We start from the raw sequence: 12,989 nt of genomic DNA, 5'->3' as shown, positions 1-12,989 counted from the left end.
CCGGAGAAAAACTGCAGCTCGGTGAGTTGTTTCAGGATCAAACCTGATCCTTGGTGGTCTAACACTTCACATTCCAGCACATACACGAACACATGCTTGTTGATGTTTGTTGTTCATGATGTTTGTGGTTCATGATTTACATGTTTATAGTTGTTCATCCCACGTTTTCTTGATGACTCTTAGAAATGTTTCTTCACAGGTGCAGCTGCTGGTTGCTGTTTTTATTTTGGTTTCTTAGTTGTATTAATTTTTCTCTTATTTACTTGTTTATCCTCTATCCATCCTAACTCCGCCATTGCCGGTTCCCAAGCACCGGATGAGAATGGAGGAGCGTTGGGCATGGGGCTAGCAATTCCACCCTGTAAAAAATCAAGCCGCTACTGAAACGCAAAGAAATCATAATCAGCAACCTGGATTTGGACGCGACGGCGGAGGTCGTTTCATTATGACGGGACTGGGGGAAAGCCCTCGGGTTGCCCAGCCCCTGATGCACGGCCACACGTTCGACGCAAGGACTAGGACTAGAATCGCAACATGGAATGTTTGCACGCTCTACCAAACCGGAAAACTGGCACAACTGACGAGGTAATTCGACACCTACAGACTGGATGTGCTTGGAATCAGTGAGATGCGCTGGACGGGTTCCGGCCAGCTGCGCAGCGATGGTAAAACTGTCCTTTACTCGGGACACGCCGACGACCATGCCCGAGGCGTGGGCCTCATACTCTCCACGAAAGCGGCTACATCACTATTGAGCTGGAAGCCAGTGTCAGACCGGATCATCACAGCAAGGCTACAAGCGCGCCATGTCAAGATCAATGTGGTGCAAATATATGCGCCTACGGAAGATGTGGACGAAACGGCGAAAGATACCTTTTATGCACAACTAGAAGCCGAGCTGGATGCTCTCCCCCGGCACGACCTTACACTGTTGCTTGGTGACTTCAACGCACAGCTGGACACAGATCGAGATGGCTATGAGGATGTCGTCGGACCACATGGCTCAGCGGCAAGAACGAACGACAATGGTGACTGCCTTAGGCAGCTGTGCGCCGCCTCAAATTTCCGCATTGGTAACACATTCTTCAAACACAAACTAATACACAAGACGACGTGGCGATCGCCGGACGGCCGGGTGGAGAACGAGATCAACTATGTGTGCATCAACCGACGGTGGCGATCATCACTACTAAACGTGCTTTCCTGTCATGGTGCTGACATAAGCTCAGATCACAACCTTGTACTGGCGGAGGTTCGGCTACGCCTTCGCCGCACACAGAAGGAACCACGTCGACCACAGCCATTTGATGTATCCAAACTACAACAGCCCGCCACAGCCCATACGTTCCAAATCCAACTCCAGAATCGGTTCGACGCCCTTGAAGCCCCCTATGTGGACAATGATCCTGAGAGCAGCTGGGTGGCCTTCCAAGATGTGGTCAAGGCTAGCGCCGAAACTGCAATTGGCCGACGGCGTGGACGGCATCGAGAGCGCTGGATCACCGCTGGCACTTGGGACCTCATCGACCATCGGCGACATGAAAAAGAACTCCGTGACGCCACAATGGGCGAGGCACGGGTTGTAGCTGAGAGACAGTACAGGGATGCTGACCGTCAGGTCAAGCGAAGTTGCCGCCGGGACAAGCGTGCATGGCTTGAGCGCAAGGGCGAGGAAGCACAAGAGGCAGCTGACAGGAATGATACCAGAACATTATACCAGATTGTACGAGAGCTCGCTGGGTCCCCCAGCGGGCAAGGTGTGTCCGTGAAAGACAAAAACGGCCGGACCCTGCCAACGCCAGCAGAACAGGACCAACGGTGGGCCGAGCACTTTCGAGAACTCCTTAATCAGCCACAGCCGATGGAGCTGCTCCCAGCGGATGCTCTACAACCCACAGCTGACCTTCCTGTGGATGTGGGCCCTATTAGGGCCGATGAAGTCAAGATGGCAGTCCAAACGCTCAAAAGCGGGAAGGCCCCTGGCGCCGATGAGATCGCGCTCGAGTTACTCAAACATGGTGGACCAGTCATGATTGCAGTCCTCACCAACCTCATCAACGCGATATGGACGACGACACAAGTGCCACAGGACTGGCGGGAAGGCATCATTGTCAAGCTGCCGAAGAAGGGTAATCTCTCTGACTGCAACAATTGGTGGGGCATTACGCTGCTCTCTGTCCCTGGAAAGGTCATGTGCCTTGTGATACTAAATCGGCTACGACGGGCCGTCCAGGAGCGTTTGCGTGAAGAGCAGGCCGGCTTCCGTAGTGGCCGGTCATGCACAGAGCAGATATTTGCTCTCCGCAACATTATCGAACAGACAATAGAGTTCCAACAGCGGCTTTCAATCAATTTCATCGACTTCACGAAGGCCTTCGACAGCATACACCGTGAAACACTATGGGATATTGCTCGAGTATACGGCATCCCGGAACGGTACATCGGTTTGTTCCGCAGCCTGTACCACAACTCTCGCTGCTGCGTACGCACAGAAAACGGCTTGACGGAATACTTCGCGATCGAAACGGGAGTCAGACAAGGTTGCGTCCTGTCGCTGCTCCTGTTCCTCCTCGTTATGGACTTCACTATGCGACGGACGCTTGATAAAGGCGACCCTGGCATCCAATGGGGCAACACGAAGCTAGCGGATCTTGATTTTGTGGATGACATCGCACTACTCGCACCTACACAACGTGGCCTTGTAGAACTCACAACGACCTTGGAACATGAAGCCGGGAAAGCAGGGCTGAGGATCAGTGCTGCAAAGAGCAAAGTGATGCGAGTGGGCTATGCCGGTGCACACACAGTGGTTCAGATCAGCCACCAACAACGGCTTGAAGAGGTAAATGAATTCACCTACTTGGGAAGCATAGTCACATCAGATGGTGGCACGGACCGCGACGTCACATGTCGCATTGGAAAGGCAGCGGCAGTGTTCCGGCGGCTACAGCCAGTCTGGGCGTCTGGGTCCATCGGGCTACAAACAAAAATCCGCCTATTCAACACGATCGTCATTCCAACTGCCATATACGGGAGCGAGACATGGAGGTCGACAGCGGCCATCACACAGCGCCTCAATGCGTTCCAACAACGATGCCTCAGGCGCATCCTTCACATTTCCTACCTCGACCACATCACGAATGAAGCGATCCACCACCAAACGGGAACACGCCAACTCGCTGAGGTCGTTGCAGAGCGACGGTTTCAGTTTGGGGGCCATGTGCTACGAATGGCTCAAACACGCATACCAAAAATGGCCATGCTGTGGACCCCAGGACGCGGAAAACGGAAACAAGGATGGCCAAAAATCACATGGCGCAGAACTTTTATCGAAGACCTACGTGCCGTGAACCTGTCATGGGATGAAGCCGAGGCCGTCGCGGCCGACAGAGCTCGCTGGCGATTACTTTGCGCCCAATGCGCCAGTAGGTGCCGGATGAACTAAGTCTAAGTCTAAGTAAGTCTTATTTACTTGTTTATCCTCTATCAGCAGTCTTTATTCCAGATTGGTTCAGCATTTACATGCTGATGTGGCGATACATAACCCAAACCAATATTACTCAAGGGGAACCTCGTACACATTAACGCTCCTCTTGATAGAGCAAATCTGTTCAGCACATTCTGACAGACAGACCACCATTCTTCTGTCATGTTGCTGTACAGGACATTTTTAGAGTTTTTCTTTTTAAAGATAAATAGGATTACATTTAAAGTGCAATACTTTCACGTTATCATCTTCCCACATCTTCTGTTTACCTGTATTTTATTGTTTTTCAATAAAGAATGACAAATTATTTGTTTGGTGTTTGTTGCACACAAATATCTACAAAGCTAATGTTTACATAACAAGTATGATTGGGTTTTGCAATACGGCACTCTGTTTATTTTAGTAAGATTTTTAAACCAAGTAAAGTTAGTAAAGAACACATTTCTATTGTCTGCTAAGAAACTGTTGGGATTTAAAATGGGCCTGTTGTACAAATAACTTGTAAATGATTATTCCCCACTTTTGTCTTAACCAAAGAAATTCCAGTAATTGAGCAAAAACATTTATTTTTAACACTACATTTTATAAAACAGGGCGCAAAGTGTCTGCACATTAAAAAAAAACTTAATAAAAAACTGGGCCCAGAGAGCTGCAGAGTGAGTGTAACATTGTGGTTTGAAGGAAGAACAGTTCAACAGTGTAATGGCTAGTAGATAAATTACATCATCAACACATTAGCTATAACAGTCAGGGATATGTTTATCTTGTTTGCCTGAAAATAAATCTGTCCTAAAGGCCAAATTCAAAAGCAGCGAGACTCCCACCTGGAAGTCTTTCACAGCTTTTGGAGCTGGCCTTTAAGACAATCGGCAATATTAGTTAAAAATATATCATTTCCCCTATTAGTGAAATGAACTCTGTCTGACAAAAATATCCCTGGACTGTCATGTCTGAGGTGAGGATGCACAACAACGGCACCATTTAAACTAGAAATAAAAGTAGCCATAACACTGTTGACAAACCTCCTGGCCTTCTCAATTTTAGCAGGTTTTACACCTGCCCTCCATCTACGCCTTTGGGTGATGGACGACATGATGATGGTCATTTATGGGTGGAGAAGGTGAAGCCGGTGCAGGTCCTCCTTCATCATGTTCACCAGCTTCACACTGCTGACCACCCCCAAGTCATTGCCGCCGCAGTGAATGATGAGGACATCAGGAGCTGCTCTTCCATGCCGGGAGTGAAAAAAGGGGAGAAGGTCTTTCCACCTCAGTCCGCCCCAACCGAACCAGGAGACACAGACGTCAGGGAGGCCAAGGTTGTCTCCGACGGTCTCTGCAGCTCTCTGGGCACCACGCCTCACGTAGCTGTCTCCAATGATCCAAATGGCTATGGAGAAAAAAACAGGTTTGGCCTAGTTGTTTAAAGTACAAAACCATACATGAAGTGGTCAAGACAGGTATTTGGAACTTACACTTGCAGCGTTGTGTAGCTGATGTTGGAGACACACAGGCTGCCATGGTGACCTTTTAACAGATCTAAGAAAAAAATGTAATAAAAGAATGAAACTTAAAAACTCCCAGACCTCATGTCATATTTACTAATCAGCTATGGCTGATTTATTGTTTGGATCACAGTGAGTTACACTAATTCTAATATATTTTTATTTCTATTACACATACATTCTTTTTAACTGTTATTTTCACATGACTGTTATCAGGCTCTCTTGTTCTGGTTCTCATGATAATAATTCTGTTTCTTCCAGTAAGTTATCTTGTGCTTACTTCATCTGTACAATGTCTCTTTACTTTTGGTGAATTGTACTGAGTCCAGAATAAAGGCTACTTGGCTGTACAAGATACAAACAAGTATTACGTTTTAGAAATATATTAAGTGTATTTAGCCTGCTAACTTATCTCAAATACTATTTTCCGGACTATAAATCACACTTTTTTTATCATAGTCTGGCCGTCCTGCTACTCCGGAGCGACTTATATAACAAAATATGTAGGCTACACCGCGCTGCTGCGGGCCGACTCCGACCCGCCCAAGAATCAGTTCCCCTGTCCCGCTGGGAGGGTTTCAAACACCGCCATCCTCTACTGGAGAATGTGGTGCGCTGCTGCGAGCCAACTCCGACCCAAGAATGAGTTCCCCTGTCCCACTGGGAGGGTTTCAAACACCGCCAGCATCTGTTGGAGCCTGTGGCGGGTTGCTGAGGGCCGGCTCCAGCCCAGGAATGAGCTCTCCTCGCTGCCGGGAGGGTTTTTTTTTTTTTTTTTTTTTTTACCGTGTCCTGTCTGGCTGTGAAGCAAGCAGAATTGATGTCTGAATGCTGGTGACAAGCCTTACAGATTTAGTCTCAGGTGGAGCATCAAAGCGTTTGCTTTTAATGTCACGCCTGATACTTAAAACTTTATTGTTATTGTTGTTGAATGCTTTGTAATTCCGACCAGACACGGAGACAGAGGTGAAAGAGAAAGGAAGAGAAAAGGTGGAGAGAGAGGAGGAGGGGGGGGGGGGGGGGTCCACAAAAATAAACAATGAACAAGAGTCTGCTTCTAGACCTGCAGAAAAAGACAAAAAAACAAACAAACAAAAGGACAAAAAAAGGGACACAACAACAATACAACAAGATCTACCTATCACTGCGTCAACTTGATGAAAAAAAAACAAAAAAAACTATATATATATATATATATATATATATATATATATATATATATATATATACATATACAAATATATATATATATATATATATATATATATATATATATATATATATATAAAATCAACATTGCTTAACTGAAGAATCACGATAATAAATCACAATGCATTAAGTGCCCCCCACAGTCTTAAGACATGTGTTGAACGTGCCCAAGCCCATACTTTTGAGAGCACCATGTGAGCACCTGTGTGTGTACACGCGCTTGTTTATTTAAGGTTTCTCTATAGGAGCGTCCAACAGAGAGTGTGAGGGACCACAGATCCGCCCCCCAAAGATGCGCAGGAGACGGGGGGGAGCTCCAAGTCCCAGAGATCCAGGCGTTGCCCCAGAATGCAGGAACCCCAAGGAGACTGCAACCAGAAAGGCCCCCGCCCCCCTCGAGAGGCACAGAGGATTGCCCCGGGGGGCCACAACCAGCAGCCGGCAGAGTCCCTGGAGATATCAGCGGCAAGCCCACAGGCCCGCCCGCAGCCTCCCACCCCCTAGCCGGCCGAGCCCGGGACCCAGCGACCTGGGACCCAGGGGCGACCACCCCCGCCGGGGACCCAGCAGAGCCCAGGGACCCAGACCCCACCAGGCAGCCACCGGGATCTATCAGGCAGATGCCAAAATCTTAAACCCCCAGACCCGGTTGCCACGAACACTCAGGCAGACCATGGCACAAGCCCCCACACCAGGTGTGGCAGGGGGACGGGGGACAAAGATCTATATCATCAAGAGAAGTTCCAGGAGAGGGGAGGACCCAAAGGCCCCACCAGACATATACAGTCATACACAAACACAGTCACACACTCCCTCCCTCATGCTCACACATGCACATACAACCTAAGACTTACAAAAATGCACGCCGGACACTCACTCATGCTCCCCATACACACCCTATTAACTCTGGTCCCGGTACTGCTGCACATGGGGTACAACCATCACCGGTAACCAGAGTTTGACCCTTTCTGCTGGGGTGCTGATGAGCAGGCTCCCCCGCCCAACGCTGAGCACAGCAACCCACCACCCCAGACCCCAACCAGACGGCCAGATCTCCCTCCTAGCCTCCAGCCCCAGGAAGCCTAGCAACAACAGAGGTGGCGAAGACCCCTAGTCTCCCTCCACCTGCTCCAATATAGTGTTGTGTGATCATGAGGTGTATTCCATGGCTGTGGTGAGTGGGCACTGCGGGCATCATCCGGCATATGCCAGCTGATGCCACCGCACCACCCCACTTACACCCTCAGCCATCAGTGTCTAAGTGTGGTTTAAAATTGGAAGTGGGCACCGGCACTCGGGAGGAGGCTGAAATATCCCCCTGCCAAATGCCGTTGAATGTGCTCACTCCCAAGGCCCTAAGTGTGTGTTTGTGTGGAATGTCGTCAGTGGAAGTGTATAAGGTGCAAATAAAATTGGGGGGCAGGTTGCCACAGGAATGCGGAAATGGGGTCCATACCCGCACTCCCTGACTTGCCCACCCCCCAAGGTCCTATGTGTATGTTTGTGTGATTATGTGAGGGAGCAGGAGAGAAATATGCGGGGATGGGGAGGAATGGCTGGTTGGGCTTAGCCCTCCAGGGAGCCAGCTCCCCTACTGGCCCCAATAGGCACCTCTGTTGTCAAACTGCCACCCAGGGCATGGAGACCCCAGCCCATCCTGCCAGGGCCCAAAGCAGCAGCATTACAGAGCCTCACGGAGTCCGAGGGCACCAACCCAGCCCCATCCCAGTAGAATATCTATGCCCACCCCTGCATTTGCACAACTTCCAGAATATATAAGACATGGGACATCCAGGTAAGGTTTGGTCCTCCCCGTCCTGGACCTCCCCCTCCCCTGTGATGGAACGGCAGAGGAGCCAAGGTCTACCTGATGCCCCCGAACCCGGGCCAGGCACTGCTGCGTGTTCCTGCCTTCTACACGGCAGCATACATATCATTGCCCGACCCCCAAGGACCCGCCCAGATCCCCACACGGGGCCGGCCACCCCCAAACCCCGAGCCCCCAGGCCCTCACCCAGACCCACCCAGTGGTATTGCAGCCGCCAGGCAGTGACCCATGGCCGCCGCCAAGATCCCCAAGGGGCCCCACTCACAACCGCCAGCAGTCCACCCCCCGCGGCAACCCAAGCACCTCCAGAGGGGGGCAACAGCCCCCCAGTCCCAGACACCCCCCAGTGAACCCACCTCCAGGGAACATCCGGATATCCAAACTCAGACCCCACACCCCCCCACCCACACCATCCCGCAGGACAACATCAATGGCCCCCCACCCTCGCTATGTGATGGAACCGATCAAAGGAGCCCAGAGAGATTCATCTGAAGTGGAAGCAGAGGCTATATCAAGTGCAATATGATCTAACAAAAGATTTCTGTACTGGTTAATGCAGAGAGTTTCTCTATTTTTCCAATTCAAGAGGATAGTTTTCTTAGCGATGCACATGGCAGTCAGAACCACGTGAACCAAAGATGTTGCAATCGGGACATCGTGCAGCTGTCCCAGTAAACAAAGAGAGGGGGAAGTTGGGATATGACATTTCAGACATTTTGACAGATCCTCACATACTCTACCCCAAAATTCCTGGACAGGTGGGCAGGACCACAGTGCATGAATGTAATTGTCAGGAATGTTGTTTGTGCAGTGTGTACAGGTGTCAGACGACACAAACCCCATCTTGAACATCCGATGACCTGTATAGTGTACTCTGTGTGGAATTTTGTACTGAATTAATTGTAAATTGGGGTGTCTGATCATTTTAAAAGTTTTTAAACAAGTTTGGGACCAGAAGCCCTGGTCAAAGCTAACTGATAGATCCACCTCCCATTTTTCAATAGGGATTGCAATTTTATCGTCTATTTTGGACAGTGTCTTATATACTTTAGACAGTAGTTTGGGGGGTTTGAGATTATAAAAGTCTAATACCTTTGGTGGTGTTTGTAATTCTATTTTATTGAGCTTAAATTTTTGTTTGACTACAGATTTAATTTGGTGATATTCTAAAAAGCTATTCTTATCCATTCCAAATTGGAAGACTATTTGATTAAATGGGATGAAGTCCAATCCTTCATATATGTGTTCCAGGTATAGGATTCCTTTATTTTTCCAGTCCGGAAGGTTCATCATTTTGTTGTTTTGCAAAATGTCAGGATTGTTCCAGATAGGTGTGCGTCTGCATGGTACTAGTGAAGACTCTGTCATTTTAAGATACTCCCACCATGCTGTCAGAGAAGTGCTGATACTAATACTTTTAAAGCTTTCATGTTTTCTTATGCTTGAGCTAATAAATGGTAAGTCTGAAAGCTCTATCATATTGCAAAGTGTCTGTTCTATATCTAACCAGGACTCATCTAATGGGTTATCTTGCAACCATCTTGGTATATATTGCAGCCTGTTGGCTAAGAAATAATAATAAAAGTTGGGTAAATCCAGTCCTCCTCTGTCTTTGGTCTTCTGAAGCGTTTTTAAGCTAATTCGTGGAGGTTTATCCTGCCAAAGGAATTTAGTAATTGAGGAGTCCAGAGATTTAAACCAGTCAGCTGGTGGCTTGTTTGGGATCATCGAGAATAAGTAATTTATTCTGGGTAAGACCATCATTTTAATTGTAGCAACTCTCCCCATGAGTGATATTGGTAACGATTTCCATCTTGCAAGATCATCTTCCACTTTCCTTAAAAGTGGGATGTAGTTTAGTTTGGTTAGATCTGCTAACTTGGGAGAGATATTAATTCCCAGGTATGTGATATTCCCTGACTCCAATTGTGTATTAAGCAAATTGACAAATGAGAAATTAATTGGTAGAATTGTGGATTTTAACCAGTTTATAGATTAATCTGAAACACTTGAAAAAGAGTTTATCAGTTCTATTGCTTGGGAGAGAGAGGATTGAGAATTCTGGAGAAAGAGTAAAACATCATCTGCATAAAGACTGATCTTATGTTCTATTTTCTTACACTTTATCCCTTTAATGTCTGTTGTTTGCCTAATTGCTGCTGCTAGTGGTTCGATAAAGATAGCAAATAGTGAGGGGGAGAGTGGGCATCCCTGCCTGGTCCCCCTCTGAAGACAGAAGCTAGCTGATATTTGAACGTTCGTCCTGACACGTGCTGTTGGTGAACTGTATAATGTTTGTAGCCAGTTTATGAAGAAGTTCCCAAAGCCAAACTTATGTAAAGTTGCAAATAAGTACTTCGGCTGCAGGAGCTGTGAAGGAGCATGCGCATGCGCTGACGGCCGATCACCGGATACACGGCAGCGTTTGAAGCTGATGGCAGCTCGTTAACAAACATCCACAAACAATTAAGACACATTTTCGCCTAATTTATTTACTGACAACGCAAAAAATAATCTGGTAAGTATAACTCACTCAATCTGGAGGTAAGTGAAGAAAATACAGAAAGTTTGTTAAATTATATTGACGAAGTTTTTGAGTTATTCATCATGGGTCCGAAGAAATCAGCAGCTGAGGCTGAAGCACCTGCTGGGACCAAGAGGAGCCGTCCTCAGGATTCGCCTGAGGCCTCATCTCCCCATAAGGACATATTAGAATTATTAGATTCTATAGATAAACGGCTTCTGGGATTTGAGGGGCGACTTCATCTGCTCGAGGTTCTTCACCAGGAGTTTCAGAACCTCCGAACATCTCTGGAGTTCAGCCAGGAGCAGGTTGAGCGGCTCGCTGCTGAGAACGCGTCTCTGCGGGAGTCCGTTTCTTCCCTGGAAGAGAGAATGATGCGGATCACCCAGGACAACAAAACTCTAAAGGAGACGGTTTTGGACCTTCAGGCCCGTAGCATGAGGGATAATTTGGTGTTCGCAGGTCTGCCGGAGCAGGCGGGAGGGGCGGAAAACTGCGAGCAAACAATAAAGAACTTTCTCCAGACAGAAATGAAGATTCCAGAAGAAATGATAAAAAACATCACATTTCACCGGGTACATCGCCTTGGAGCTAGACGAGTGGACAGCAGAAGACCTCGTCCCATCGTGGCTAAATTTGAACATTTTAAGCAGAAAGATCTTGTTAAAAGTCACGGAAGAGAGCTCAAAGGAAAAGATTTCAGCGTGAATGATCAGTTCCCGAAGGAAATTCTGGATCGTCGCCGGGTCCTGTTTCCGCTGCGTAAAAAGTTTATCCAGGATGGGAAGAGAGCTGTCATCGCAGTGGATAAGCTTTACGTGGACAATAAGCTTTACAAGGAGCGAGGAGTGACTGACTGGCTGTATTAGCCCAACATCAGGTCAGACATTTACTATTCTTATCAGGATTCACTGGGTTTGATCACGTCAGGATTAAACAGCTGCTAAATCCGTTTTGTAGATGATAAGATCACCTGTCCATCACCACCTTACACCCCATCACCTCTTCTTTTTAGTTCTTTCTTCTTTTTTTAACCTATATCTGTATTTTCCCTTCCTTTTTACCTGCTTCTGTACCTTTACACCTGTATGGCACAACCACACAACTTTCCAACACTGCGTCAGACTCGACACACACACACGCACACACACGCACACACACACACACGCATACATACACACACGCGCACGCGCGCACACACACACACACACACACACACACACACACACACACACACACACATATATATATATATTAAATTCACAACACAATATCATAATTTATGCGTCAAATAATACAACCACAAACACTGTTGGATCTTTATTATTATTATTATTATTATTATTTACTTTTCTGTTATTTATTAACATACTATTTATACATTTATATACTTATTCCATCTTATTCACATGAAGGCGTCATATTTTAGCTACTCACACACACATCTATGGGTGCACTAAGGTTTGTCTCATGGAACGTACATGGGGCTGGCTCTAGAGAGAAGAGATTAAAAATTTTTGATCAGTTAAAGAGAGTGCAAGCAGACGTAATATTGTTACAAGAGACTCATAGATCTGCCACATCCGCAGATTAACTTAAAACACCTGAGTTTCCCAGCATGTTCTCTGCCTGCTATAACTCTAGGCAAAGAGGTGTAGCTATTTTAATACACAAAAACATCAATTTCACAGTATTGGACACAGTCTCTGATCCAGAGGGTAGATTTATAATGTTAAAAATATCTGTACATAACCAACGCTTATGTATTGTCAGCATATACTGTCCAAATATTGATGACCCTCCATTCTTTCATAATTTTTTCTCTGTACTCTCCGAACACTTGGACTGTCCACTTATACTAGGAGGTGATTTTAATTTTTGGATGAAATCCTTAACAGACAGGCTCAGTACAGCTGGGACTCAGCGCAATTGGCAATCCACTAATATAGTTAAACAGTACATGAGTGATTATGGGCTTTGTGATGCATGGCGATCTCTTCATCCTAACCGTAGAGAGTATACTTTTTTTTCACACGTCCATCACTCTCACTCATGTTTGGATTATTTTCTAGTCAGCAGCTCATTGTTGGCTGACATTTCAGACACTGAAATACACCCCATAGTTGTCAGCGACCATGCTCCGGTTTCTTTAACTCTGGTAAATAAAAAGACAATCCCACCAAGCAAAAACTGGAGGTTTAATACATCACTGCTTAAAGACGAAGGTTTTATTGATTTTTTTAAAAAGGAGTGGGCTTTATATTTAGAACATAATGACCTGCCTGGAACATCAGCATCTATTCTTTGGGAGACAGGAAAGGCAGTGATGAGAGGTAAAATAATCTCTTTCTCATCACATAGGAAAAAAACAGAAAACAAACGTATTCAGGAGTTAGAGGAAATCATCAAGTCTTTAGAGGCATCCACAGAAGAAGAG

Source organism: Nothobranchius furzeri, chromosome 4, assembly GCF_043380555.1.
Source record: "Nothobranchius furzeri strain GRZ-AD chromosome 4, NfurGRZ-RIMD1, whole genome shotgun sequence".
NCBI lineage: Eukaryota > Metazoa > Chordata > Actinopteri > Cyprinodontiformes > Nothobranchiidae > Nothobranchius > Nothobranchius furzeri.
This window is presented reverse-complemented; position numbering follows the sequence as displayed.